This window comes from Cynocephalus volans, chromosome 3 (genome assembly GCF_027409185.1).
Source record: "Cynocephalus volans isolate mCynVol1 chromosome 3, mCynVol1.pri, whole genome shotgun sequence".
NCBI lineage: Eukaryota > Metazoa > Chordata > Mammalia > Dermoptera > Cynocephalidae > Cynocephalus > Cynocephalus volans.
In genome coordinates this window covers 94,774,670-94,802,640 of record NC_084462.1, presented here as the reverse complement: position 1 = coordinate 94,802,640, position 27,971 = coordinate 94,774,670, and the positions used below count along the sequence as shown (strand labels likewise).

The 27,971-nt window shown below is 40.4% G+C and overlaps 1 protein-coding gene and 1 non-coding gene across 2 annotated transcripts in view; one reads left to right on the top strand and one right to left on the bottom strand.

Annotated features, from left to right (window-relative positions):
• The window catches only part of STARD9 (StAR related lipid transfer domain containing 9), a 139,352-nt gene that overhangs the window by 13,499 nt on the left and 97,882 nt on the right, over positions 1-27,971 (top strand). The gene's annotated exons all lie outside the window — the stretch shown is intronic.
• TRNAI-GAU (transfer RNA isoleucine (anticodon GAU)) lies at positions 7,992-8,065 on the bottom strand. Its single transcript has one exon. It is a non-coding gene; the product is annotated as a tRNA-Ile (tRNA).

Below are 27,971 nucleotides of genomic sequence, written 5' to 3'. Positions count from 1 at the left end.
CTGAACACCAAACAACACCAGAGTACATCATTGCCTCCCATTAAAGAGCCCTGAGAGAAAGACAGAAAGACAGAGAGTTACAGATTCTTTGGTGAATATTTTCTCCAGTTCTGGATTTTAGTGTAAAGATGTCAGGAACTTGGAGAGCCTTCAGAGGGAAATCACACATGTCCCCAAAAATGATTTTAAAAGTTCAGATCCTTGTACTGGCCAGCCACCAAAAAAAAAGAAAAAAAAAAAGGAAAACCTGAACTGCAGGGACCAAGAGGAAAGCCACTATTAGTGTAGTGTAGTATGACTACACTTCATGAGCTTGCTGCGTGTAGATTATTTAATGAAGCGATGTTGTTCTGGAGACAGGAAGATAGGGAGATGATAACGATCCATGAGTACAGAACATGACGAGTTTTACAGTTTGTGTAGCATGAGAACCACTCAGTCTTCATTTCCATTTGGATAAAATAGAGGATTTCAATTACATCACAGAGAATTGTATACAGTTATGACATGAAGATTAATTTGTACAGGATTTTTGATTCTAGAGATGTGGTAGCTAAATAGTTTGACTTTAGAATTCCAGAACTTAATATTGGAAGAAATGGCTAGAGACCATTCAAGACATTTATTTTAAAGCTGAAGGCCTAGAGAGACAAAAATAACAGTAACAGAATTTTTTTTTCTTTTTGTCCAGTCCAGAATTGATCTTGATGTTGCAGGGAAATGCCTGCTTATTCTAATGGTAGGGGCCATGAACAGCAACAAAGTTCCCAGCATGGCAGGCAGTGTGCTGCTATCAGGATCCCAAGGAAAGATCTTGTTCATTGGACTGAATCTTTTCCTGGCTCCATACTCAATTGAAATGAGGAAATTGCACTACTGTCATTTAGTAGTATGCGGAAGTATTGAGTGCCTTATAACGGGTTCTCTAATGTGACCAGGTTCTCTATGATTACATACTGCTGCCACAGAAGCAGCATTTCTGTCTGGGGACCTCCGTCCGTTACAAAAGGAAGTGATCTATTATCCACTGCCTCAGAAAGTAAGTAGGGTGAGTAGAGAGAAGGAGTATGACCCCCACTTGTTTTATGCCTCACTTCTCTTGTGTCTCCTGAACTTGGAGTGTGAATAAAGGCTTTGGGAAAAGAGTAAAGAAGATGGAAGAGTTACTGAAACTGAGGAGAGACCTTGGAAGAGCAAGAAAAAGGGAAACATGAAGAAGAAAGTAAGGTGAGAATGAATTTGAGAACTCACAGAGGGGCAGATGCTGTTAGGATTATATCAGTTTTTGCGGTAGGTTGAGTAGTTTGCTTAAAGTCAACCTAGTGATGGAAGTAGTAATCAAACCCTTGACTGAGTGACTCCAGAGTCCAAGCTGTCACACCCTATACCACACACAGCTCTATTTATTCCTGTATTCCCAGTGCTGCACATCTTAAATGATCAATTAATGGCTATTGGATTAATTATTCAATTAATGGTTCGATGGATAACAGACAAGATAGGACTCTGGTGCCTTCTCAAATCTTGCTGCCTCTTTTGAGAAGGTCTAGCAGTTTGCCTAAGTTAGAGAACTGCAGATGTCTCAGTTTCTCTGTGCATCCCCTTTCCCTGATACATATATGTGCTAGGGGAGCTGGGGAGTGTGTGGGTGTCAAAGTATTTTCTCATGAATATTTGCAGAGCTGTGTACATTCCATAACTAGTGCTGTTTCTTTCCAATCAAGATGGAGACTGAATTAGAAGTGACAGAAGTTTATAAGAAAAAGCTTTTTTGTGCAATAATTGGATGGGGCTCTCCAGGCCTGATGGGGGAAGGGATATTACCATGAGTGTTTCATTTCAGTATTTTCCCTTTGCCAGCAGCACAGCTGCTCAGCATAAGCATGTCCATGAGCTAGATTTTAAAGGAATAAGGTCATTCTTTTGGCTTTATCTAACTTGTTTTCCCCCTTTCTAGAAACTTGACTGTCAGTGTTTTAAGAGCAGCTTTGAGACTCATAGAAACATCTGAAAGACCGAGATCCTTGACACTTAATGTTTGCTGCTGGTGCCAAATGCCTGTTCAAAAATGAACAGCAGAAACTAGAGGAATTTTTTTTAAATGAAAAACCTTCTTTGGATTATTTTTCCCTGCAAGTCAAACATAACAGGAATTCCTGCCCGTAGTGGGAGCCCTTGAGATCTAGGCTAGAGAGTGAGGTGATCTGTAGGGGAGGCAAGCCCGAAGTTTGATAGTGATTTGCAGATTCAGGACAGCCTAAGCATAAATACAGAGTTCCTGAGACAGTTGTCCTTGACGTTACCTAGAAGTTCTCTTGCTTGCATTTGCAATGCTGAGAAATTGCCTTATACTCCCACTGTGCCCCATACAATTGGGTTTGTCCTAGGGTTTAAAGGGATTGTCAATTAATTGCTTGAAGAAGAGAAGTGTGATAATGGCAATGATTACTTTGAGAGTCTTTGGGAGAACTGATTTGCAAAATCATTTAAACACAAGTATATAAAATGAAGAGCAGCCCTTTGTTTTTTTTTTTTTTTTTTTTTTTTTTTAAATTTTATTTTGTCGATATACATTGTAGCTGATTAATGCTCCCCATCACCAAAACCTCCCTCCCTTCTCCCTCCCCCTCTCCCCCCCAACCATGTCCTTTCTGTTTGTTTGTTGTATCAACTTCAAATAATTGTGGTTGTTATATCTTCTTCCCCCCCCCCCCCGGTTTGTGTGTGTATGTGTGTGTGTGTGTGTGTGAATTTATATATTAATTTTTAGCTCCCTCCAATAAGTGAGAACATGTGGTATTTCTCTTTCTGTGCCTGACTTGTTTCACTTAATATAATTCTCTCGAGGTCCATCCATGTTGTTGCAAATGGCAGTATTTCATTCGTTTTTATAGCTGAGTAGTATTCCATTGTGTAGATGTACCACATTTTCCGTATCCACTCATCTGATGATGGGCATTTGGGCTGGTTCCAACTCTTGGCTATTGTAAAGAGTGCTGCGATGAACATTGGGGAACAGGTATACCTTCGACTTGATGATTTCCATTCCTCTGGGTATATTCCCAGCAGTGGGATGGCTGGGTCGTATGGTAGATCTATGTGCAATTGTTTAAGGAACCTCCATACCATTTTCCATAGAGGCTAAGAGCAGCCCTTTGAACAAAAGATCTGTATGTCTACCACAGTAGACAAGCATGCGCAGGCAGATTGATAACATTAGGCTTCTCTAGAGGAAGCTACCCTGGGCTGCCTTACCAGATGCTAAATTTTCTTTGCACATACTTGCACAGTAAGCCTGTGTCCAAGTACCCTCTCAGTACTATTTCAATAGTCCTCTGTTTGGGGGAGCAAGTGCAGCTGACCAACAAAAGGCTGCTTCTAAATGCAGTGTTCAGAAAAGGGCTCAGAGAGAGTGTGGGGAAAGAAAAGGAACTGGTTTCTCTCTAGTTCTGTGCTCAACAGATAGCAGACAGTGGCATAAATCAAAACGTCAACTCTTTATTTAGTTTATTAAAATATTTTGCTGTGAAGGCAATGAACACTAATTGTGAAATATTCAAACAATACAAAAGAGTATAATATAGAAAGTAAAGAAAGCCTGCATTTCCACACACCTCCCCAGATATATTCTGTAGAGGTAAGCACTCTATACAGTTTCTTTGATGTCCTTCCTGACATCATCTTTTTCTTACTTACTTTTAAGAAGAGTTAGCATATTAAGGAAGTTGATCCACTGTCATAGATGTTGAAAACATTTTCCCTGTTTATACTTTTGTTTTGATTCTTTTTATGAGTGTATGTGTGTGTATTTTTTTAATGTAGTCATATTTATCACCCTTTCTCTATGGCTTCCTGGTGTGTTAAGCTTAGAGAGACTTTTTCACTCTGAGATTATAAACATATTCACTGTGTCTTTTTTTTTTTCCTGGCATGGCAATGTATTTATCTTTTTAATATCTATATATTTGATCCATTTGAAATTTTTTTGGTGTAAGAAAAGAGGTGGGGCTTCAGCTTTGATTTTTTTCTAGATAGATAGCTCATTTTCCCAGTACCATTTATTGAGCACCCATCCTCTCTACACAGATATGAAAAGCAACTTTTATCGTTTAATAAATTTCTATATATACTTGGGGTCTCTTTTAAAACTATTTTGTTCCACTGTCTGTTTGCATTTTTGTGCCAGAACCATACTGTTTCAGAAATTTTCAAATGTACATAAAAACACATACCAGATTATTTAACTACTTGTTAATATTGGTCAGGACTAGTCCTTTCTCATTTCCTTCTCAGACTATCTTAGTTATTTAGGTTATTGCCCGTCCCTAAAATGCCATGTGCTTTTCTGCTTTTGCTCATGCTGGCTCCTCTTTTTAGTACTGTATATTAATACATCTCACCTCTCCAGTTCCTACCATTCAAAATGCTGCTTATTCTTTAAGACCCAATTAAAATGGTACTTCCTCCTTGAAGTCACCATCCCTTGGATTCTCATAGTATCTTGTTACTCTTTTGTGACACTTTCTGTTTATTAAGTTAATGTTCTTTGGGTACGTGACTTATCTGTTTTATTAATCTGAATGAAGGCAGAATAGGTCTCATCCATCTTTGAACACTCCACATTCCCTAGCACAGTGACCACTCATTCATTCATTCATTCATTCAGCATTTAGGAAGCGGCTACAGTCTGCAACGCTGTAGGGTTAAGAGCTGTGAGGAATATGGAATGATAGAAGACGTGGTCCCTGCCCTCAAAAAGCTTGCAGTCTTGTTGGGACTACCAGGCTTTAGACACATAAAAATAATCAATAGTACCAAGCATTCAAGTGTTAAATGAGTGGTACTTATGGTAGACATCTCAGGAATCCAGAGGAATAACATATCCATAGGTTGCCTTGAATGAGTTCAGGGGAGGTCATTTCAGTCAGAAGGAGAATCCAAGAAGCAAAGATTCTTTTTTTTTTTTTTTTTTTTAAAGATGACTGGTAAGGGGATCTTAACCCTTGACTTGGTGTTGTGAGCACCACGCTCAGCCAGTGAGCGAACCGGCCATCCGTATATGGGATCCGAACCCGGGGCCTTGGTGTTCTCAGCACCGCACTCTCCCGAGTGAGCCACGGGCCGGCCCAAGAAGCAAAGATTCTAAGGCAGAAATGTACAAGGTATGTTCAAGTGCATCAGGTGGTGCCAGTCTGGGTGAAGGTAAGAGGATGTAGTCCCTGCGCTCATCTCTCCAAGTGTTCCAGGAGGCCAGACTCCCACATTCTACCTCTGAGCTGCTCCAGACTCCTAGGGGATATGGAGGCTAATCTCTGGCACAGTGGCAAAGTGGTCTCAGGAACATGCTGGATACTTGGGTGAGTCCAACAGATACAGATTATGTCATCACTCCCATTCCAGAAGCCAGAAAAGAAGGATGAGTACTTTGCCTTTAGATAATTTGTGGGGGAGGGAGGCGGAGTAGGAAGATTTTAAACCTGAGGACAGGAAGTGGTGTATCCTGGGTACAAGGTTGCAGTGTTATAGAAGCATTTCTTACTCAAACATTTATCTAGCCTATGCCTGGCATATAATAGGTGCTGGGTAAACAAATGGGGTGTGTGTGTGAGAGAGAGAGGGTTTTTCTTAGTTTCTTTAACTCACTTGATATATTTCTTTTTCTACACATCAGATGTTGAGCAAGTCTAATGTCACACTCAAGGTTCTCTTTTCTAGATGTTCTAATAGGCTATAATGCCCATATCATCTTTCTGTCCACTCCACCATTGCTTGGAGACCACTGCTTTCCATTCTTTCCAGACCCTGAGCTTGGGACCATCTCTGTCTTTGCTGCTCTCCTCAGGAGGCTACCCATGGGACATTATACAGATCTGTTCTTGTTTCAGAATACTAGAATTTTCTGCTTTTAACATTTAAAGCTTCTTTCTTGTAGAAACATAGCCTCCCAGGAGGAAATTATTGGTTTTTTCTTCTGGAAGTGCCTGTTGAGCTTTACTAAGGATTTTTAAGTCCAGATTTCTCCTTACCATGAAAGCAAGAGGACATGTTTTCTGCTCTTTGGGAACACAGAGAGCCTGGGATTTTTCTGCTTTGCTATTCAAAGTGTGGACATTGCCTAGAGCCTATTTTAAAAAACAGAGAAAAAAATTGATAATGCATAGTTTCAGACCCAACCTAAACATATTGAATCAAAATCTGCATTTTGAGATCACCAGGTGAATCATATGCATGTGAAAATAATTAAAGTTAGAGAAGCATATTCAGACCCAAGAGGTCTGGATAGAGCTTAAGATGCTGCTAGTCTGTGGAGCACACTTTTATTAACAAGATTTTAGGGTACATGATATATTCCACCTTAATCTATACAACTCTGAATTGTTGACTACTTTTTCCAAGGACCACTTACGTATGCTTTTGCTTTGGTTGTATAATGTGTATTTTTCCCTGATGGACATTTTTCTTGTCTGTCTGGCTGACTCAAGGAAGAAGCTGTGTTAGATTCATAACCACTTACATACCTGCCCTCTCAAGCAAACCTTGATGACTTTTCATCTAGTTGAAGAGCTATATATTATGTGATTTAATCGCCTCTGTTTTCTTATTTTTCAAGATAGAGTGATAATTCCCCACCTACCAACATCACAGGAGTATTGTTAGAATAAAATGAAGTATTAGGCAGAGGAGGATTTTGGAAAAAAATTAGAAATATTAAATAAATATCAGTTGGTAGTATTACTTCTTTGTTGTGTCTATACCAGGAAAAACACTGTCTCTTTGGAGTCCTATATATTGCCAATGAAAGTATCTTCTCTTAATTCTTAATAAAAACCTTTTTCTTCTAAAAATAATGTAACTTATTAGTTTTTAAAAATAGGTAATATGTATACCTGTCAGGAAAAAAAACAGTATAAAAGGATATACAGTGAAAATAAGTCTCTCCTATCCCCTGCTACCTCCTTCCCCTGTGCTGAGGTAACCACTGTTGTCAATTTCTTTTATATACAGGTTGAGTATCCTCTATCTGAAATGTTTGGGACCAGAAGTATTTTGGATTTCATATTTTTTTTGATTTTGGAATATTTGCAGGTACTTAAGAGGTTGAGCATTACTAATTCGAAATCTGAAATGTCCCAGTGAGCATTTCCTTTGAGCATCTTGTTAGTGCTCAAAAAGTTTGGATTTCGGAGCATTTCAGATTTTGGGTTTTTGGATTAGGGATGCTGAACCTGAATTCCCAGAGAATTTTATGCAAATATAAGCATGTAACTGTATATTTTCATTTCTTTAAAAAAATAGTATTATACACCTAATATTTTGCACCTTGCTTTGCTCATTTGATATACCTTGGAGACATTTCCATATCCATATATAGACTAGATCATCTTTTTTTGATGGTCATGTAGTAACCTTCTGTATGGGTTTACCATAATTTATTTGCTACTATGAACTTTTTAAACTATATCTTTGGGCCAGCCCGTGGCTCTCTTGGGAGAGTGTGGTGCTGATAACACCAAAGCCATGGGTTTGGATCCCATATAGGGATGGCCGGTTAGCTCATTGGGTGAGTGTGGTGCTGACAACACCAAGTCAAGGGTTAAGATTCCCTTACTGGTCATCTTTAAAACAAAACCAAAAAAAAAAAAAAAAAAACTATGTCTTTATATTTACAGTGAGTTTCTGTAGGCAGGATATATGTAGTTGAGTCTTGCTTTTTCCCCCCAATCTGACTATCTCTGCCTTTTAATTGGGGTTATTTAGACCATTTACATTTAATGTAATTATTAATCATCTTGCTATTTATTTTCTATTTGTTCTATCTGTTCTTTGTTCCCTATTTTGTACTTTTCTGCCCTTTTTTTGGATTGGGTATTTTTTCATTCCATTTTATCTTCTTTGTTGGTTTATTAGCTTTAACTCTGTTGTGTTAATGGGTACTTTAGGATATATGTTTTGGGTTTTTTTGTTCGTTTTTGTTTGGTTTTTTTTGCAGCTGGCTGGTTTAGGGCTCGAACCCAGGACCTTGGTGTTATCAGCACCATGTTCTAACCAACTGAACTAACAAGCCAGTCCTAGGATATATGTTTTTAACTTATTACAGTCCACATTCAAATCATAATATACCACTTTCCATATAAAGTAAGATACATTAGAATACTTCTATTTCTGCCCTCCAGTTGTTATGCTATCTGGTGGTACATTTTACATCTACACGTGTTATGAATCCCATGATATGTTGTTAATATTTTTGTTTAAACAGTAAATTATCTTTTACAGAAGTTACTAGTTCTGGTGCTCTTCATTCCTTTTGTAGATTTATATTTCCACTTGGTGTCATTTTCCTTCTGTCTGTTAGTACAGTCATGTATCGCTTAACAATGGGGATACATTCTAAGAGATGTGTTGTTAGGCAATTTCATCATTGTTCAAACATCATAGAGTGTACTTACACAAACCTAGATGGTACAGCCTACTACACCCCTGAACTATATGGCATAGCCATTATAATCTTACAGGACCACCATTTTATATGTGGTTCATCATTGACCAAAACATTGTTGTGTGGCACTTGACTGTATACTCTTTTACTTTATTTCAGCTGTCATATTTTGGACACTGCAAAGATGGAGAATGTGTTTGATTTATATCCCATAAGCCGTATAGTATTAAGTCTGGTGTCAGGAGATGATCCTATGGACTCCAGAGCAAATTTTAATTTAGTTTTTGTCTCCTAAACCAAAGGCACAGAGCCTTTGCCAGGCATAATGATAGTATGCTGTGGCTTCTAAACATGGCTGGTTGACTTTTCTTTATACTATAAAGGCAAATAGAGAGAAATTGATAATTTACTATGAAACACTTGGAGCATTTTCAGTTACAGATCTTGGATATATCCAACATGGATCCTTGCTGCTACTTGCTGCTCTTTCTGAGCTGCTTTTATTGGGACAAGGGTTTGGCCTCATATTTTCTTTTCCAGGATCTGAAGTCAGGGCTGGTCATTATAGTATGGTAGCTGTAATTATTCTATGATTTTCATACATTTATATAAGCTCAGCTTCTAGCAAAAATAAGATTGTGAGCGGGTGTGAGGGTAAAGAGGTAACAATTTGTTTTGTATCTTCTGTCTACTTCTACTTGGTTAACTCCCTTTTCTTTTACCTTTCCCTTAAATCACCATCAAATTTGATGTTTCTTTTATTTGTGAAAGCTCATTAAGGTCGTATAATATATAATTATATTCTACGTTGTTCATTCATTCATTTGATGTACATTTACTTTAAAATATGCCAAGAATTGTGCTAGGCACTGGAAATAACCAATAAGAATTAGATATTGTATTTGCCCTTTGAAAACTAATAGTTCTTTGAAGGCTTCGGCCACACCTCCGTGACATCTGCATCCAGCCCAACAATGACCGAACCACCGTGCCACATCCTCCCTCCCTACTTCCTCCTCCTCCCACCCTATTTCTCTCCCCGTTTCCCTCTTCCTCTCTCCTCTAACTGCCCCACAACAGCATCTTAAAATGTAAAATAATAATAATAAATAAATTTAAAAAGAAAAAAACTAGTAGTTCTTGAGGGAGACAGATACATAAAGAGATAATTACTCCACAGTGTGGTAAATATTATAATAAATATTTTAATCAAGCATTTGAAGAAACTTGAAGGGAGAGGTAGGGTTTTTTTGTGAGGGGTGGGGATGGGAGGGTGTCAAAAACCTAGTTCACAGTATGATTGCTCTATTCAGGATCAGATGGGATTTAAATTTGTAGATTCTCTTCCAAAGGTGGGAGAGACATTTCTTCTTAAGAGTTGAAGCTGGCATTTCACATACATGGATTTAACCTCACAGCTCAGTGAGTTTCCAAAAATATCAAAGACTTCTCAAAGAATCATATGAATTGTTCACTAATCCTAACTTGGAGCTCTCTCCTGGGTTTCATTCTAGATACCATTTAGTTTTATAATAAGATAGGCATATGAATCATTTGGTTGAAGCTGGCTACTTAACATATTAACTTGATATATGATCATTATGGAGGGAGCTGGGTTCAGATGTTTAAACTTCAGTGAAAACCTCTTCTTTTTGCAGGAAAGGCAGAGTTGACAGTTTCCTATTTTTCAAGTGTGAGGCAGAGGAGCATGAACTATTTATATACTCACTTCCCCCACAGGCTGAACACAATAGAAGCCTGAAATCAATTTGTAACCAGATGTGCCCAGACATCTCCCAGTCTGGATTTTGAAGTTGTAAAAGGCAGAGTCCCTGGGAAGTTTGTCTACAGGCAGAAGGGATGGACTCAGGCCTATAAGATTATTGTCTGTATGCTTGTACAAACAGCCCCTTACACAGCTGATTCTCAGGAGTGGAAGAGGTAAAGAGAAGAGCATACCCAAACTCATTTTTCTTGCTCCTCTTCTTAGAAGTGGGATTACTCCTTTGTCAGTTGTATCATTGCTCAACTTTTGTCTCTGTAGGTAGTCAGTTAGACAAGATCCAGATGCTTTCCGGGGATATGTGCTGAATTGATGTAGGAAGAAGATTAATACAGCTTCTATGCAGTTGGTTGAGATAGCGGTTCTGCTGAGATGAGAAGAGATCTGAGAGGAATGGAAACCCTTAATTAATTTTCTTTCTTTACTATTCCTCCCCTATTAAACTAACCCCATCTTGTTCATGGTGGTGTTGTGGTGGTATTGTGGTGATATTTAAAGCACAAACATGTAATGGTCTCTGGCTGGTATTGCTTTTCCTTTTCTCCCACATCAGAGATTTTAAGAAAATAGAAACAACTTCCTACTTCCATAAGCATCTGGAAACATTCCCATGGAATTTGGAGATTCAGTGTCAGGGTTTGGAAAAGTCTCAATTATGGAAAATGTTCTCATGATCAACTTGCTTCAATGAGAAGGGAAAATAAATGATACTTTTTGAGAACCTTCTCTGTTTCATGCACTGAATTGAGTACTTATATTAGAATTAACTCTTCACAACAATCCTGTAAAGTGGGTTATTACCATCTCTATTTTACACATGTGAGAACTGAGATTCAGAGATTGTGTAACATATCCACAGTCATACTACTAAGAGGTGTAGCCCAGATTTAAACCCAGGTCTGCTGCTTCCAAAGCCCTTGCTCTTTCCTTTACACCCTGCTACCTGCAATACAAACTCATTTCTTCTTACTGTGTGCTTGCCACAGATACTTGAAGTATGATGTGAATTAGCCCACAATTAGAAAATATTGGACTATTAAATCTTGCATTTACTGTAGGGAAGGACCAAGAGTCATGAATGAAGAACATGTGTTTTCAAGCCTCACTATTGACTCCTCTTTCTGAGATGTGGACAACACTACCTGTTTTTAGTTTAAGAGCAAGTGCTTGTCTACAGGTACAGTCAGAGAGTTTTGTTTTGAATTCTCTGAATAGCCCTAATTGACCCATCTACTCTCTGAAACAGAAAAAATAGCTCACACTTAACAGATGGATGCTTTATTTCACCTATTCTGACCCAGGGGCCAGGTTCTGAAGTGTACTTTAAAAGTGATAAAATGTAACCAGAGGTGCACATGAAGGAGTCTGGGGTCTGTACACTAAACCTGTAGCCATTGTGTTCCTTTTCCTTCCCAAAATAACAAAGCATTTCCTGGTATTTCTCTTTCTGAGTAGTTTCTTTCTCATCTATGAAATACCCTAGGGAGTCTAATTTCATATTAGGAAGGAAAAGAATGAATATAGGACATGTAGAATGAATACAGGACATGTAGACTGAATCCAGAAGAATTTTAATATATGTTTTGAAATGAACTAAATCATATATTGTTTTATAGGTTTATCCTAAATTCCACGTGCTTTAATTTCAAAATATTTATTTTCCAGCAAGGATCAGTATCTTCTACATAGAAGTACTTATACAGCAGAGAGGATAAAATTTTAGGCATTTGTCAGCTCCATTCGCATTTTTAGAGACTTACTAAGTATGCTTCATTGAAAATCAACCCCCTTGGTTAGAGCACATCCTTGTAACACCAAGTTCAAGGGTTTGGTTCCCTGTCCTGGCCAGCTGCCAAAAAAAAAAAAAAAAAAAACCAGCCCCAAGTTTCTGAGTGACCATCCAGGGTGTGTCAGTATATGTCTTAGTTGTAATTAGTTGTAAAAAAAAAAAACAAACTTGCAAGTAATTGTTGCACTGAGTGCTCACCTGCCTCAGGTCTCTCTTGCATCACCTTATTTTTTGTCTTTTGCATGCACTTTGGTAAGTGGCTGAGACAACCTTGAGAAGTACCTTTGTTCCAGGGATATTGGCTATGGTTGGAGTCAGGTTTTGTTTACTTGGTTGAAATGACTTGATATGAAGGGTCGAGGTGGGAGAAGAGCCACAAGAATAGTGTGGTTAGAGATCTTGTGCCTCTAATATATAGCACTTCCCTTCTACAAGTTAGTTTTTAGGACTGGGGGAGGGAAGTGTGACTCACAGACAGAAGGTACCATGCCACTGGGATGTATGAGGCAGATGCTGTTCAGATCAACATGAAACTAATCTCTTTAACCAGACCTTGGATTGCTGAGAATGATATGGGCTTCACCTGGGCCAGCTGAGCCCAACCATGAAACTGGAACTGTCTTTGTGGCTCAGCTCACTTGCTTCTCCAGCATTAAGAATGATCTCAAGAGACCCATTCAGACTAAACAATGTTAAAAACAGGAAATTTGCTCCTAGCAGCATGGTTGCAGGAAAACTTTTTCTACATAGGCAGGAATGAATATTAAAAACAGAAGCTCTATCCTCCAGGCTTTATATATATATATATATATATATATATATATATATATATATATATATATATGTATAAGTACTAGCAACTCAAACAACATGAAGCGGCTTTGTCTTATTTGACTATCTCTCAGAGTGCTGCCTGACTGGACTTATTATAAAAAAGTGGTAAAGAGCCCTCATGAACACATTAAGAATATGGAAACATTGCTCTGTGGAAGATACTGACCTGGTGATGTTCATCTTGGCTGAAGATCAAATATGTGGAAATTAATGCAGGCAGAATTTAGAGCAAACCTAGAGAACAGCCATAATTTAATTTTATTCAACACATATTTATTGTGAATATTCTGGATTCAGTCTGTAGATTTTATATTCATTTATTCAGTCAATGTTAACTGAGTGTGCATTGTGTGTTGTGCATGGGAGTCATGTCCCAGCTTCAACCTTAGATGTGCGATACTCTCTTTCCTCTTTAGTACCTTGGGCTTTCTAGGGTTTGCTTGTGACAGTTAGCCCAGGGTATCTTTCAGTCTAGGGACCCAACTCCTGGGACAACTGCACTTTTGCATGATTTGATGCTGAGGATAGTTGGGGGAGGAAAGAGGACATTTCTCAACACTGGACTCATTTAGGCAAAATGACATCACAGTGGGGGAGGAAGAAAAGAGAATTGCCTCTATAGCTTTTAGCTTCCTCCTTGTCCCCTCTCCCTTCTTCTGTAAGGAACAAGAAGTAAAACATTTTCAGCATCTCAAAAGTCCTGCTTGTATTGTTAAAATACATTGTAAAGCTCTTTTCTAGGATTTTTTCCAGTGAACATGATACCGGAGGAGAGGGTCTGGCGAAGCCTGATGGCCGGCCTCAACCCACCCTATCCTCTTACCAGGTTCTAGACTCTCCTGCAGGAAAGAATTCAAGAGTAGAGTCACAATAGAAAGTGAAAGCAGGTTTAATGTAATGGATAAGAGCATAAGACTTCACAAAGTACAGCCTAGCTCCAGAGACAGAGCAGGGCCCACACCAAGTTTAATACAAAAGTAAGAAATACACATTCACAGAACAAAGTACAGGCTGGCTCTAGAGTGAACAACAGCCTGCCAAAGGCAAGTTTGATACAATAAGAAAGAAATACTGCCTCAGGTGAAGTTCAGGGCTAGCTCTAGAGAGAATGAACAGCAGCCCTGCCTTCTGCTGGGATTCCACTTTTATAGTTTCACTGTCTCATACATATTCATGATATCTAATGAATATTCAGTTAAGGGAATGGTTCCCTCTTATTTAACCTAGTCTTGCACATGCTCAGTTGGTCTCTTTTAGAGCATGCTCATTGGTTAAATTCTATCACATGCACCAAATACATTCAAATACATTCAGTGCTCTCTAGCTCCTCCAGTGGGAGGTCATTCAAGGGATAAACTCCTTTTTACTGAGCTCAGCCAGTGAGCTGCCCCTTCAGTCTCAATCTCCACCTGCTGGTCCCCAAAGTAGGTGCTATAGATGCTATGCCTCAGCAGCTCAGGACTCAGAGGTGGCACTTGAGTCCTAGGGGAGTGGTTTGAGATCCAGGGGAGTGGTCTGAAACCCAATTCCAGGGGGACTGTGCATCTCTTTTCTCAAATGCTGTAAAATGTTGAGAGGTGAGCTTCTTGTGGATGGGTCTTTTTATTTCAGTTCAAGAGTGACTCTCATCATGCTGCTTCCTAGGAGACCCAGCAGAAAATCTTGTAAAAATGATTTGAGGACAGTCTCTGCCTTTCTTCAGACCCCATTACATGCTACAGTGCTTCAAGGCAATAGGGTTTATGCAGGGGTTACTCTTATATGTAGTCTTAGAGTGTGTTGGGTGAAGAGGGGCTGAAGCACCAGCAGTGGAGAAATCAGAGTGATCTTCTAAAAGTGTCTAAAGGTATAAGTGGATAGAAAATATAGACCTAGGTATAAATCTTCCTTCTACCACTAACTTGCTGTGTGATCTTGAGCAAATTACTTCTCTCTGGACGTCAGTAATGTCCCTACCTGACCTGTTAATCTCTGAATGTAAGAGAGGGCAGACATAGGCCAAACATGGCTCTGCCAGGATTTCTCTTCAACCTTTCCTTCTTTTTCTAACTTCCAGGACTCTGTGTGGACTCCTTGAACAAGATAATGCCCCTCTTCCTCTCTCTCTGTTTTATTTCTGTTTATATTGTGCATAGTTTATGTAGGATCTTAATGAGATTAGATTGAGAGCTGTCAGTATCCCATTAACCTTCTCCTTACATCCAGCCTTGGCCTGGTTTATAGCTAAGGAGATGGATTTTAATTTGTCCTTACTTTGTATTATATATATTTATTTATTTATTTATTTATTTATTTATTTATTTTATTTTTATTTTTTTTTTTAAATTTTATTTTGTCGATATACATTGTAGCTGATTAATGCTCCCCATCACCAAAACCTCCCTCCCTTCTCCCTCCCCCCCTCCCCCCCAACCATGTCCTTTCTGTTTGTTTGTTGTATCAACTTCAAATAATTGTGGTTGTTATATCTTCTTCCCCCCCCCCCCCCGGTTTGTGTGTGTATGTGTGCATGTGTGTGTGTGAATTTATATATTAATTTTTAGCTCCCACCAATAAGTGAGAACATGTGGTATTTCTCTTTCTGTGCCTGACTTGTTTCACTTAATATAATTCTCTCGAGGTCCATCCATGTTGTTGCAAATGGCAGTATTTCATTCGTTTTTATAGCTGAGTAGTATTCCATTGTGTAGATGTACCACATTTTCCGTATCCACTCATCTGATGATGGGCATTTGGGCTGGTTCCAACTCTTGGCTATTGTAAAGAGTGCTGCGATGAACATTGGGGAACAGGTATACCTTCGACTTGATGATTTCCATTCCTCTGGGTAGATTCCCAGCAGTGGGATGGCTGGGTCGTATGGTAGATCTATTTGCAATTGTTTAAGGAACCTCCATACCATTTTCCATAGAGGCTGCACCATTTTGCAGTCCCACCAACAATGTATGAGAGTTCCTTTTTCTCTGCAGCCTCGCCAGCATTTATCGTTCATAGTCTTTTGGATTTTAGCCATCCTAACTGGGGTTAGATGGTATCTCAATGTGGTTTTGATTTGCATTTCCCGGATGCTGAGTGATGTTGAGCATTTTTTCATATGTCTGTTGGCCATTTGGATATCTTCCTTAGAGAAATGCCTACTTAGCTCTTTTGCCCATTTTTTAATTGGGTTGCTTGTTTTCTTCTTGTAAAGTTGTTTGAGTTCCTTATATATTCTGGATATTAATCCTTTGTCAGATGTATATTTTGCAAATATTTTCTCCCACTCTGTTGGTTGTCTTTTAACTCTTTTAATTGTTTCTTTTGCTGTGCAGAAGCTTTTTAGTTTGATATAATCCCATTTGTTTATTTTTCCTTTGGTTGCCCGTGCTTTTGGGGTCGTATTCATGAAGTCTGTGCCCAGTCCTATTTCCTGAAGTGTTTCCCCTATGTTTTCTTTAAGAAGTTTTATTGTCTCAGGGTGTATATTTAAATCCTTAATCCATTTTGAGTTGATTTTAGTATATGGTGAGAGGTATGGATCTAGTTTCATTCTCCTGCATAACGATATCCAGTTATCCCAGCACCACTTGCTGAAGAGGCAGTCCCTTCCCCAGTGAATAGGCTTGGTGCCTTTGTCAAAGATCAGATGGCAGTAAGTGTGAGGGTTGATTTCTGGATTCTCTATTCTATTCCATTGGTCAGTGTGTCTGTTTTTATGCCAGTACCATACTGTTTTGGTTATTATAGCTTTGTAGTATAGCTTAAAGTCAGGTAGTGTTATGCCTCCAGCTTTATTTTTTTTGCTGAGCATTGCTTTGGCTATTCGTGGTCTTTTATTGTTCCATATAAATGTCTGAATAGTTTTTTCCATTTCTGAGAAAAATGTCTTTGGAATTTTGATGGGGATTGCATTGAATTTGTATATCACTTTGGGTAGTATGGACATTTTCACTATGTTGATTCTTCCAATCCAAGAGCATGGGATATCTTTCCATCTTCTTGTATCCTCTCTAATTTCTCTCAGCAGTGGTTTGTAGTTCTCATTATAGAGATTTTTCACCTCCTTGGTTAACTCTATTCCTAAGTATTTTATTTTTTTGGTGGCTATTGTAAATGGGCAGGCTTTCTTGATTTCTCCTTCTGCATGTTCACTATTGGAGAAAAGAAATGCTACTGATTTTTGTGTGTTGATTTTGTATCCTGCTACTGTGCTGAAATCATTTATCAATTCCAACAGTTTTTTTGTAGAGGTTTTAGGCTGTTCGATATATAGGATCATGTCATCTGCAAACAGGGACAGTTTGACTTCATCTTTTCCAATCTGGATGCCCTTTATTTCCTTCTCTTCTCTGATTGCTCTGGCTAGTACTTCCAACACTATGTTGAATAGGAGTGGTGAGAGTGGGCATCCTTGTCTAGTGCCTGTTCTTAAAGGAAAAGCTTTCAGCTTTTCCCCATTCAGGATGATATTGGCAGTGGGTTTGGCATATATGGCTTTAATTATGTTGAGATACATTCCCTCTATACCTAACTTATAGAGGGTCTTTGTCATGAATGAGTGCTGAACTTTATCAAATGCTTTTTCAGCATCTATAGAGATGATCATATGGTCCTTGTGTTTGAGTTTATTAATATGGTGTATCACATTTATTGATTTGCGTATGTTGAACCAACCTTGCATCCCTGGGATGAATCCCACTTGATCGTGATGAATAATTTTTCGTATGTGTTGCTGTATTCTGTTTGCTAGTATTTTAGTGAGGATTTTTGCATCTATATTCATCAAGGATATCGGCCTGTAGTTTTCTTTTTTGGTTATATCTTTACCTGGTTTTGGTATCAGGATGATGTTTGCTTCATAGAATGAGTTTGGGAGATTTGCGTCCGTTTCAATCTTTTGGAATAGTTTGTAAAGAATCGGTGTCAATTCCTCTTTGAATGTTTGGTAAAATTCTGCTGTGAATCCATCTGGTCCTGGGCTTTTCTTTGTTGGGAGCCTTCTGATAACAGCTTCAATCTCCTTTATTGTTATTGGTCTGTTCAAATTTTCTACGTCTTCACGGTTCAGTTTTGGGAGGTTGTGTGTGTCCAGAAATTTATCCATTTCCTCCAGATTTTCAAATTTGTTGGCGTATAGATGTTTATAGTAGTCTCGAATGATTCCTTGTATTTCAGATGAATCAGTTGTAATATCGCCTTTTTCATTTCTAATTTTTGTTATTTGAGTCTTCTCTCTCCTTTTTTTTGTTAGCCATGCTAATGGTTTGTCAATTTTATTTATCTTTTCAAAAAACCAACTTTTTGATTCGTTGATCTTTTGAATTGTTTTTTGGTTTTCAATTTCATTCAGTTCTGCTCTGATCTTAATGATTTCTTTCCGTCTGCTAACTTTAGGATTGGATTGTTCTTGTTTTTCTAGTTCTTTAAGGTGAAGTGTTAGGTTGTTCACTTGCCATCTTTCCATTCTTCTGAAGTGAGCATTTAATGCAATAAATTTTCCCCTCAATACTGCTTTTGCAGTATCCCACAGGTTTTGGTATGATGTATCATTGTTTTCATTAGTTTCAATAAACTTTTTGATTTCCTGCTTGATTTCTTCTTGGACCCATATGTCATTAAGTAGAATGCTGTTTAATTTCCATGTGTTTGTATAGTTTCCAGAGTTTTGTTTGTTATTAATTTCTAGTTTTAATCCATTGTGGTCTGAGAAGATACATGGGATAATTCCAATTTTTTTGAATTTATTGAGACTTGATTTGTGACCTAATATGTGATCTATCTTGGAGAATGATCCATGTGCTGATGAGAAGAATGAATATTCTGAGGTTGTTGGGTGGAATGTTCTGTAGATATCTGCCAATTCCAATTGGTCTAGAGTCTTGTTTAGATCTTGTGTTTCTCTACTGATTCTTTGCCTAGATGATCTGTCTAATATTGACAGTGGAGTGTTCAGGTCCCCTGCTATTATGGTATTAGTGTCTATTTCCTTCTTTAGGTCTAATAGAGTTTGTTTTATAAATCTGGCTGCTCCAACATTGGGTGCGTACATATTTATGATTGTTATGTCTTCTTGATGGATCAGTCCTTTTATCATTAAGTAGTGTCCCTCATTGTCTCTTTTTATGGTTTTTAGTTTAAAGTCTATTTTGTCAGATATAAGAATAGCCACTCCAGCTCGTTTTTCTTTTCTGTTTGCATGGTAAATCTTTTTCCATCCTTTTACTCTTAGTCTGTGTGAATCTTTATGGGTGAGGTGGGTCTCTTGTAGGCAGCATATAGTTGGGTCCTGCTTTTTGATCCAGTCAGCCAGTCTGTGTCTTTTAATTGGGGAATTTAAGCCTTTAACATTAAGAGTTGTTATTGAAAGGTGTTGATTTATTCTTAGCATTTTATTGGTTGTTTGGTTGTCTTAGGTGTCTTTTGTTCCTTGCTTTCTGATTTACTGTTTGGTTTCTTTGTTTGTTGGTTCCTTAGGTTGTAGATAGTGTTTTTGTTAGCTTGTTTTCTCTTCATGAATGCCATTTTTATTGTACTAGCGGGTTTAGATTTTTCTTAGGTTTTTATGGCAGTGGTAGTTATTTTTCAGGAACCAAACCCAGTACTCCCTTGAGGATTTCTTGTAAGGGTGGTCTTGTGGTAGTGAACTCCCGCAGTTTTTGTTTGTCTGAGAAATATACTATTTGCCCCTCATTTCGGAAGGATAGCCTTGCAGGGTAGAGTATTCTTGGCTGGCAATCTTTGTCTTTTAGTATTTTGAAAATATCATCCCATTCCTTTCTAGCTTTTAGGGTTTGTGATGAAAAGTCTGATGTTAACCTGATTGGGGCTCCCTTATAGGTGATTTGACGCTTCTCTCTTGCAGCTTTTAAGATTCTCTCTTTGTCTCTGAGTTTTGCCAATTTGACTATGACATGTCTTGGAGAAGGCCTTTTTGGGTTGAATACGTTTGGAGATCGTTGAGCTTCCTGGATCTGAAGATCTGTGATTTTTCCTATACCTGGGAAGTTTTCTGCCACTATTTTGTTGAATATGTTTTCAATGGAATCTCCATTTTCCTCCCCTTCTGGAATACCCATGACTCGGATATTTGAGCGCTTGAGGTTGTCTGATATCTCTCTCAGATTTTCTTCCATGTCCTTGATTCTTTTTTCTTTCTTTTTGTCTGCTTGTGTTATTTCAAACAGCCCATCTTCAAGTTCAGAGGTTCTCTCTTCAACTTCGACAAGCCTGCTGGTTAAACTCTCCGTTGTGTTTTTTATTTCGCTGAATAACTTCTTCAGTTCAGCAAGTTCTGCTACATTTTTTTTCAGGACATTGATTTCCTTGTATATTTCCTCTTTCAGATCCTGTATACTTTTCCTCATTTCATCATGATGTCTAGCTGAGTTTTCTTGTATCTCATTCAGTTTCCTTAGAATTATCACTCGAAATTCCTTATCAGTTATTTCAAGGGCTTCTTGTTCTATAGGATCTAGAGTATGAGATTTATTAACTTTTGGTGGTGTACTTTCTTGATTTTTTGTATTTCTGGTGTCTTTTTTTTGGTGTTTATTCATTGTGGCAGGGGGTTTCACAGTCCACCGGTTTAAGACTAATGACTAACTAGGATGTTGCTGTGGTTGCCAATTTGGTATGGCTCCCGCCGTGACTGCTCAGTTGGCCTCTAGTGTCTTGTGTGTGTGGTTGCCTCGGGTCTTGGGCTTCTCCGGGGATCCACCTTTCTGGTCAGCTTGTACTCTGCTGGGCTGGTGGATCACGTACCACAGGGTGTGTGATCTCTGTTGAGCTTTCACTTTCTGTACAGGACTTCTCCCCGTTCAGTGTGCTCTGGCCCAGGCTGTTAGATCGTGCAGTGGCGACCCCACCGGGTGTGTGGTTTCTGTCGAGTCTCCGCCTCCCTGGCCGCACGTCTCCCCCCTCTGTGCACACTGTGCTGGGTTGGGGCGTGTCTTCTGCACCCCTCGTCTATCAGCTGGGCCTTCAAGACTCTGCTCAGCACCGCCTCGCCCAGGAAGTCTACCAGGTTTCTGCTAGGCACAGACGACCAGTCTCTCTGGGTGCCTTTGTAGCACTGTGTAGATCTTTCTCGGGTCTTGTTCACCTTTGTATCCCCCCGGTATAAACCGAGTCTAGTGCCCGCCTGCAGCCTGCTCTCCGGCAGGTTCAAGCAGACCTGGGAACTCTCCTACCACACTATTCCCAACCAGAAATTCGTTAGGCTTTTTTCCAAACTGGTGGTCGCAGAGATGGTATCTGCCTCCCAGTAACAGGAAGTTTACCGGGGCCGGAGTCCAGGGTGTGGTGGAGTGACAGTCGGCCCGCCCGTACTTCCTAGCCCTCCCAAAACTGGTCGGGACGCCCCACACCCCCAGCCCTGCCAGAGAACCGTGGAGGGAGTGGGAGAGGAGGTCGGCCCGCAGGGTCCGGAAAGCCCCGCGCCAGGCCAAGCAAATGGGCTCAGTGATGGCCGAGCAGGGCGGAGCTGCCCGCACCTGGGAAAATGGAGGCAGCACCGGGGCAGTGAGTGGCCTGGTGGTGCAGGCGGGGAGCCGCGTGGGCATCCACCCCCCGAACAGAGCTTTGCCAGGGATCACTCACAGTGCTGTGCCAGGTCGGGCGCTCGCTCTGTCTCTGGTTTGTTGCCTTCCGTGTTCTTGGCGCTGCCGCCTCGGGCTGTTCAGTCGCGGCGCCGCTCGGGCGCTCCCAGGAGTCTTCTTTAATGCCGGCCTGAAACCTCGAATCCTGGATAGGGCAGCTGGCCGCCTTCAGTGCGGCCCCCGCCTCCGGGATCCTGGCTGCATCCACAGCAGCCCTGGCGCCGTGTTCCCTGTTTCAAGACTCACTTTTGCAGCTAAGAATCAGTTCTTTTCCTGCTCCACACTTCAAAGCTGTTGCCTGTAAATGAGGCAGCCTCTCCTGCCGGGGGCAAAGTGGCGTTGAGCCCCCACGACCGGCCAGCAGCAGCAGTCCTCCCTTAAGAGATGGCCAGAGAAAGGTCCACAAGTTTCCCGGCTGCCTGAGGCCCAGTGGCCACCTTTTCCACCTCAGCTACTCCGCGCCAGCCGCCGCAGCCGCCGCCATCTTGAAACTCTGTATTATATTTTTAAAATATGCTGAAAGTTAAAAAGTGTTTCATTAGTAAATCTATATGTTATACAGAACATCTTCAAAGTAGAGTAAATCAGTGAGGTTTTAGTTTGTTTACTGTTTATCACCCCTTCTCAGTTTTGGTACTGTTCATGTTGAATACATGCCATATTTAATAGTTACATGTAGGACTGTAACTATGAATGTGTTTTGAGAGTAGCTCCAAGCTTGATCATATGGCCTACATAGAAATGGAAGGTATATACATAAAGGAGAGCCAATGAGAAGAAAGATTATGGAGTTAAAATTTTGTGACCTGGGCAGAGTTTTAAAAGGCCATCCATCATGCAATATAGTTTTTGGTTAAGACTGTGGACTTTAGAGCCAAACTGCCAGTGTTTGAATCCCACCTCTGCCATTTACTAGCTATATGACTTAGGGCACCTTTCTTGACCACTTTATGTAAAATGAAGATGATAATGATAGTATCTACTTCATGGGTTATGGTAAGAAGTAAATGACTTAACATATGTAAAGTACTTTGAACATTACATGGTACATCATAAACACTGAATAAATTGTGGTTCTTGATACTTTTATTTTTAAAAAATTTTTATTGAATCATAATTGATTATACCTATTTTGGGGGTTAATGTTGACATATGTTGATCAAATCAATATTAATAGTATATATATTGTTACAAATTGTACTTATTCTTTATGCCCCTTGTCCAATCTCTCCCCATCTCCCTCTCCCTCCCCTCTCCCACCTCTAATTACCCGAGATTTCTTCTCTCCCTCTGAAAGAGTAATGGTTACTCTGTTGATTTGTTGCCTAGATGATCTGTCCAGTGCTGAGAGGTGTGTTCAGATCCCCCAATATTATTGTAGAACAGATGCTTCTTCTGTCACTCTGGAATGGGCTTTGTGGAGAGAGACCTCCTCTTTTTTTCTTTGGATGCTGCTAGTGACTCTCCTTGTGTCAGTGCACTCCGGTAGCTGGTGGACCATCTGCATGGTAGTTGCAATGTTGAGCCACTTTTGCAACAGCTGTTGTTACTGTGGTGGCTATGGTGGGCCACCCACACAGTAGGTGATGTTTTTGGCATGCTCCTTGGTGCTGGCAGTGTGCCTGGTTGTGGGAAGGGGTTCTGGTCCCTGGCTCTGTGGTTCGGGTCCCTGGGCAGGCCCCGAGGCGCTGGCAGTGTGCCTGGTTGTAAGTGAGGGGTCCGGTCCCTGGCTTTGTGCCTTAGGTCTCCTGGCAGGCCCCAAGGCACTGGTGTAGGAGCCAGGGACCAGACCCCCACTCCTACAACTTGGCACATGAAGAGGAGGTGGCAGGGGAGAAGAGGACCTTGGTGGCTCCCAGGACAGCAAGACCACTAATAGGGTTCCCTTGGACCCACACAGGAGCGAGGACCCACAACAACTGAAAAAACGGAGCCATTCAGAGGCCAGTGAGTCATTGCAAGGGACCGGAGCTAAACCACACAGCTCAAGTACTGGTCCCCACAGGAAGTACTGGCCCCAAGGCGCTGGAACTGTGCCCATCTGTGGGAGGGTGGTCTGGTTCCCTGCTCCATGCCTCAGATCCCCTGGTAGGCCCCAAGGTGCTGGTGGTGTGCCTGGTCTGGAACTAATTTTTTGTCCTTTGCTTATTTCTAAAATGGGGGAACTTCCTATGGGGACCAGTACTTGAGCTGTGTGGTTTAGCTAAATTGCTGCTTTGCTGCTGTTTCCCTAGGGAAGGCTTTTTGTGCAGCTCAGGATTTAATGGTCGACCTTATAGGTACTTCTGGTTCTCCAGAGACCTGTGCACCTGGGTTGTGTAGAAACTCTGATCTGGGCCTGAATCTTTTCATCAAACTGCACCCCATGCAATTGTATATTTCTGACCAGCCTCCTATGAGTGGTCCTGTGCTGATTTGGGGGTGGATTCACTATCCTTGCTGTGCCCCAGTGTTCCCCAGGTGGACTCGTCTCCCCCACAAACTGTGCTACAAACATTTCCCATGGGACGGGCCATGCTCCAGTCCCTTGCAATGACTCACTGGCCTCTAAATTTCTACGTTTCTTCAGTTGTTGTGGCTCCTCACTCCTGGGTGGGTCCATAGGAACCCTATTAGTGGTCTTGCTGTCCTGGGGGCCAAGGCCTTCTTCTCCCCTGCCCGCCTCCAAGCAACTTCATCTGAAGGGCACAGCTGCAGCTTTTGCTGGCTCCTGCTCCATGCGCTCAGCAGCTCCAACCTTAAAGCAGCAATGGCCCGAAATGCTCTGAGCAGTTTCTTCTTTCTCTCATTGTGGCTTCTCCCACCTTCATGAACTCCGTAGGTCTCTCCTCCTCTTCCCCTGAGCTCTAGCAGCCCCACCTTGACTGTTGTTGTAAATTGTTGTTGTAGTTGTAAATTGGTTGATTTGTGGGAGAGAGTGATGCTGGGGACCATCTATTCTGCCATCTTGACTGAAACTCCTGGTTCTTGATACTTTAAACATCTATCATGATGCTAGACTGGCAACTATCTGAATCTATTTTTTTTTTTACTAAAAGCTTTTTAACCCCATATGAGGGGATTCTTTTCTACTGGAAATTGTGTGTATGTGTGTTTTTGGTGGCTGGCTGGTATGGGGATTCAAACCCTCCCTTTGACCTTTGTCGTGCTCTAACCAACTGAACCAAGCTGGCCAGCCTGATAGAAGTAGTTTTTGTTTTTTAAATGCAAGTCAGTTTGAGATTAAGATGGAATATAAAGTTTGCTGTAAAGAAATTTTCTTTACAACCAACTTTGCTTGCACATGTTTATTTCATAAGATGAGGACATCCATAGTATGGGAAGAGTAATTTTTTATTCACAATACTTTTTTAAAGCTTAGTTTTTCTCCTAGGAATTTACTCTGCAGTTAGGTAGAATCACAGTAAGCTTCTATAAGTTCTATTTGCAAAGTGGCTGAAGTTTTCCTTATAACAGTGGTTCTAAGAAGGAGGTCTCCAGATTAGCAGCACCAGTGTTACCTGGGAACTTGTTAGAAATGCAAATTCTTGGGCTCTACCTGAGGCCTACTGAATCAAAAATTCTGGGGGTGGGGCCCAGCGGACTATGTTTTAACAAGTCCTCCAGGTGATTGTGATGTATGTTAAAATCTGAGACCCACTACTCTACAAATTTTCTATTTATGGACAGGTGGGAGCATACTTATAATTACAGGTTGGGGGAGGGATTGCTGTAAGTTGGAAAACAGCCATCTGAAATGAGCTGACTTCATAGTATAGTAGGTATTCTCTAGTTTACAAAGTGCTTTCATGTGTAGTGTCACGTTCACATGTATTTGTCACAAAATTATTGTGGTAGTTACCATTATTTCTACATTTTAGAAGGGCTCATAGAGGGCTGCCTTTATTTAATAAGTTGTAGAGCTGGGACTGTCATTTGGAGTCTTCTAAGACTGAATTTTGGTCTCTTTCTGTAGTACCACATGGCCTTTCTATTCTAAAGCAATTTTCAGGTTGACTTCTGCAGTAACATACCCTGAGATGAGAATTTGTGTGAAAGTAATTTATTAGGACATATTGCCAGTGGGGGAAAAAAGGTAAGTGGGGTGGGGAAGTGGGACCAACAAGGGACAGAGGCCAAGCAAGGGTCCCTTGGAAGGTAATTTTGGCTCAACTACAAGGGGTGTTTTGCAGACAGGGTGTAGAATTTTCTTGATCAAGAATTTTCTCATCAGTTTTCCTGCACCTATCAGTCATTGGTTAAGGCAAAGGGAGTTTCCAGCAACTTAAGGGTTGCCCTCTGACAAAGAGACACAGGCACTGACTTTGGGGAGTGAAAACACACTAGCAGCCTGGTGTTCATGAGAATGGTAAAGTGTATATTGGTGGAACTCTGACAGTGTCTGCTACAGCATCAAAGGTGATCTAGAAGATTGCAGTAGAGAATTAAGAAGGTGGTCCTGAAGTGGGGTATGGTGAAACCACTCTGTATATCCTGTCCACAAAACTTTCCAGGAGAGCCTTGCTCCCCAGGCAGCTTCCGGTTATGTCCCTTGGTCTGTAAACACTCAGCTCAATCTCCTATATCTTCTGCATCGACCACTGTGGACATTAAGAATTGATATTCATAACGATGACTTCAGGTTCCTGCAATTTTGAAGTTCTTAGACACTAAAGAAAAATATACCAATTTGAAATTTTAATATAAATGAAGGAGACAGTGGTTTCTGGCTAACCAGTTAATGAGAAATAGTTTTGAATATGAGTTTCATTTTGTGGTCATTTAGGCAAAAGTGGCTTAATCATAGCAATGTGATAGTCATTCATGCTGCTCACCAAATACTCATGGCTCTTCATCTCCTACTGCATGATAGTATTTCATTTTCTGGCCCTACTCGGGTAGGTGGGGCCATGGGATTAGTTCTGGACAGTGTGTTATCTGGGCATTTAATTGCTGGGGGTATGATCCTCCAAAGCCCTCTTTCCTTTTGTCACCAGGATCAGCAACATGATAGGTTGTTCTGTCATTCGAGTCCTGGAGAACCTAGAACAATCAGAGCCCCTTACTGACCCAAATGTAGCATGAGCCAGAAATAAACCTTTGTTATTTTAAGCTGCTATGTTTTGGGGTTTTGTTACAATAACCTAATTTAGCCTTTCCTAACTTCCTGACAGTATTCAATGTTGAGCTTATTGAATGGCTTTAACTTTGATACAGTATCAATCATAGCAAGAAAAAGGGTCAAAGTGATCTGTACATGTACTTTCATTTTATTTTTAATGATAATTATTTTATTGCATTTCTAAGTATTGAAAGGCTCACATACGCAGGACTCTCCAATCTTGCTTTGTTCCCTTTTCCTCTTGGAAACCACAAATCCACTTATATTTTTCAAGAAGTTTGCTCTAAAAAGGACTTTTGCCCTATAGCAGGGGTTGCAAACTACAGCCTGTGGGCCAAATCTGGCCACCACTTGTTTTAGTAATTAAAGATTTTTTTAAATGCAGTCATGCCCATTTGTTTATGTAATGTTTATGGATGCTTTTGTATATGAAGGTGGAGTTGAATAGTTGTGACAAAGACCATATAGCCCACAAAGCTTAAAATATTTGCTATCTGGCCTTTAATAGAAAAAGTTTGCTGATCTCTACCCTATAGAATCCTAAATTATTAGGAATGGAAAGGTTCCCAGATGATTTGCCTCAATTGTTGCAGACATCCTTGTGCTTAGAAGTTCTATCTGATGGAATGAAGACCTTCTTCAAGATCTCTAATATCCCCTTATCTAATCTTTAGGCAGTGACACAGCTTACCTCTGTTGGATTCTGCCTATGATTAGGCAAAGAGTCTCCCAACCCTGATAAACAGACCATCTTTCATATTGCCACCCTCATTGCCCTTGTTCAGGCTAGCTGCTAGGCAGACTGCTAACAAGTCCACTTCTCATGCAGTTGCTGTTCAGTGTTTCTGCTTTGTGCTTGTTGCTGTTGGCTAAACTTGCCATTGTGAAAGAGCTTTTTCAGGCTGCAAGGAAGAGAAGTGATTAGGTTATCTCACACAGAGGGTCACGAATGTAAAGCTATGCAGAGAAATAAGGAAATTAAAAACCATCAGTAGTCAGATAGCCAGGCTAAATGACACTGGAACATTATTCATTACTGCCCGGAATCAACAGTAACTATAGGAAACCAGTGGTAGCTCTTTGTTTCCCATCAAGAGCTCCCCAAGAGAGTTGAGAGTGTCAGTTAATCTTTTTCCAATCTGATTTATCATACTCTTATTAGCATTCTTATTTGGGTCACCTAATAACTGACAGTCTGTCTTATGTCCACGCTAAATATGCTTACCTTTGCTGGGGGTCTAGTCAGTGAGGGCCTGGAAAGCAGGGTCAGATGACATAAAACATGACACATATGATCAAAACATGACACATTATGATTGACAGTTATGATCAAATCAAGGAATCATTTGTGGTTGTCTTTTTAGAAGAGGCTGTGGGAATGGCAAGAACGTAGAATCTTCTGGACTCTACTCCAGGAAAGCCGTCTTTCATTATTTCTCACAGGGTCCTGT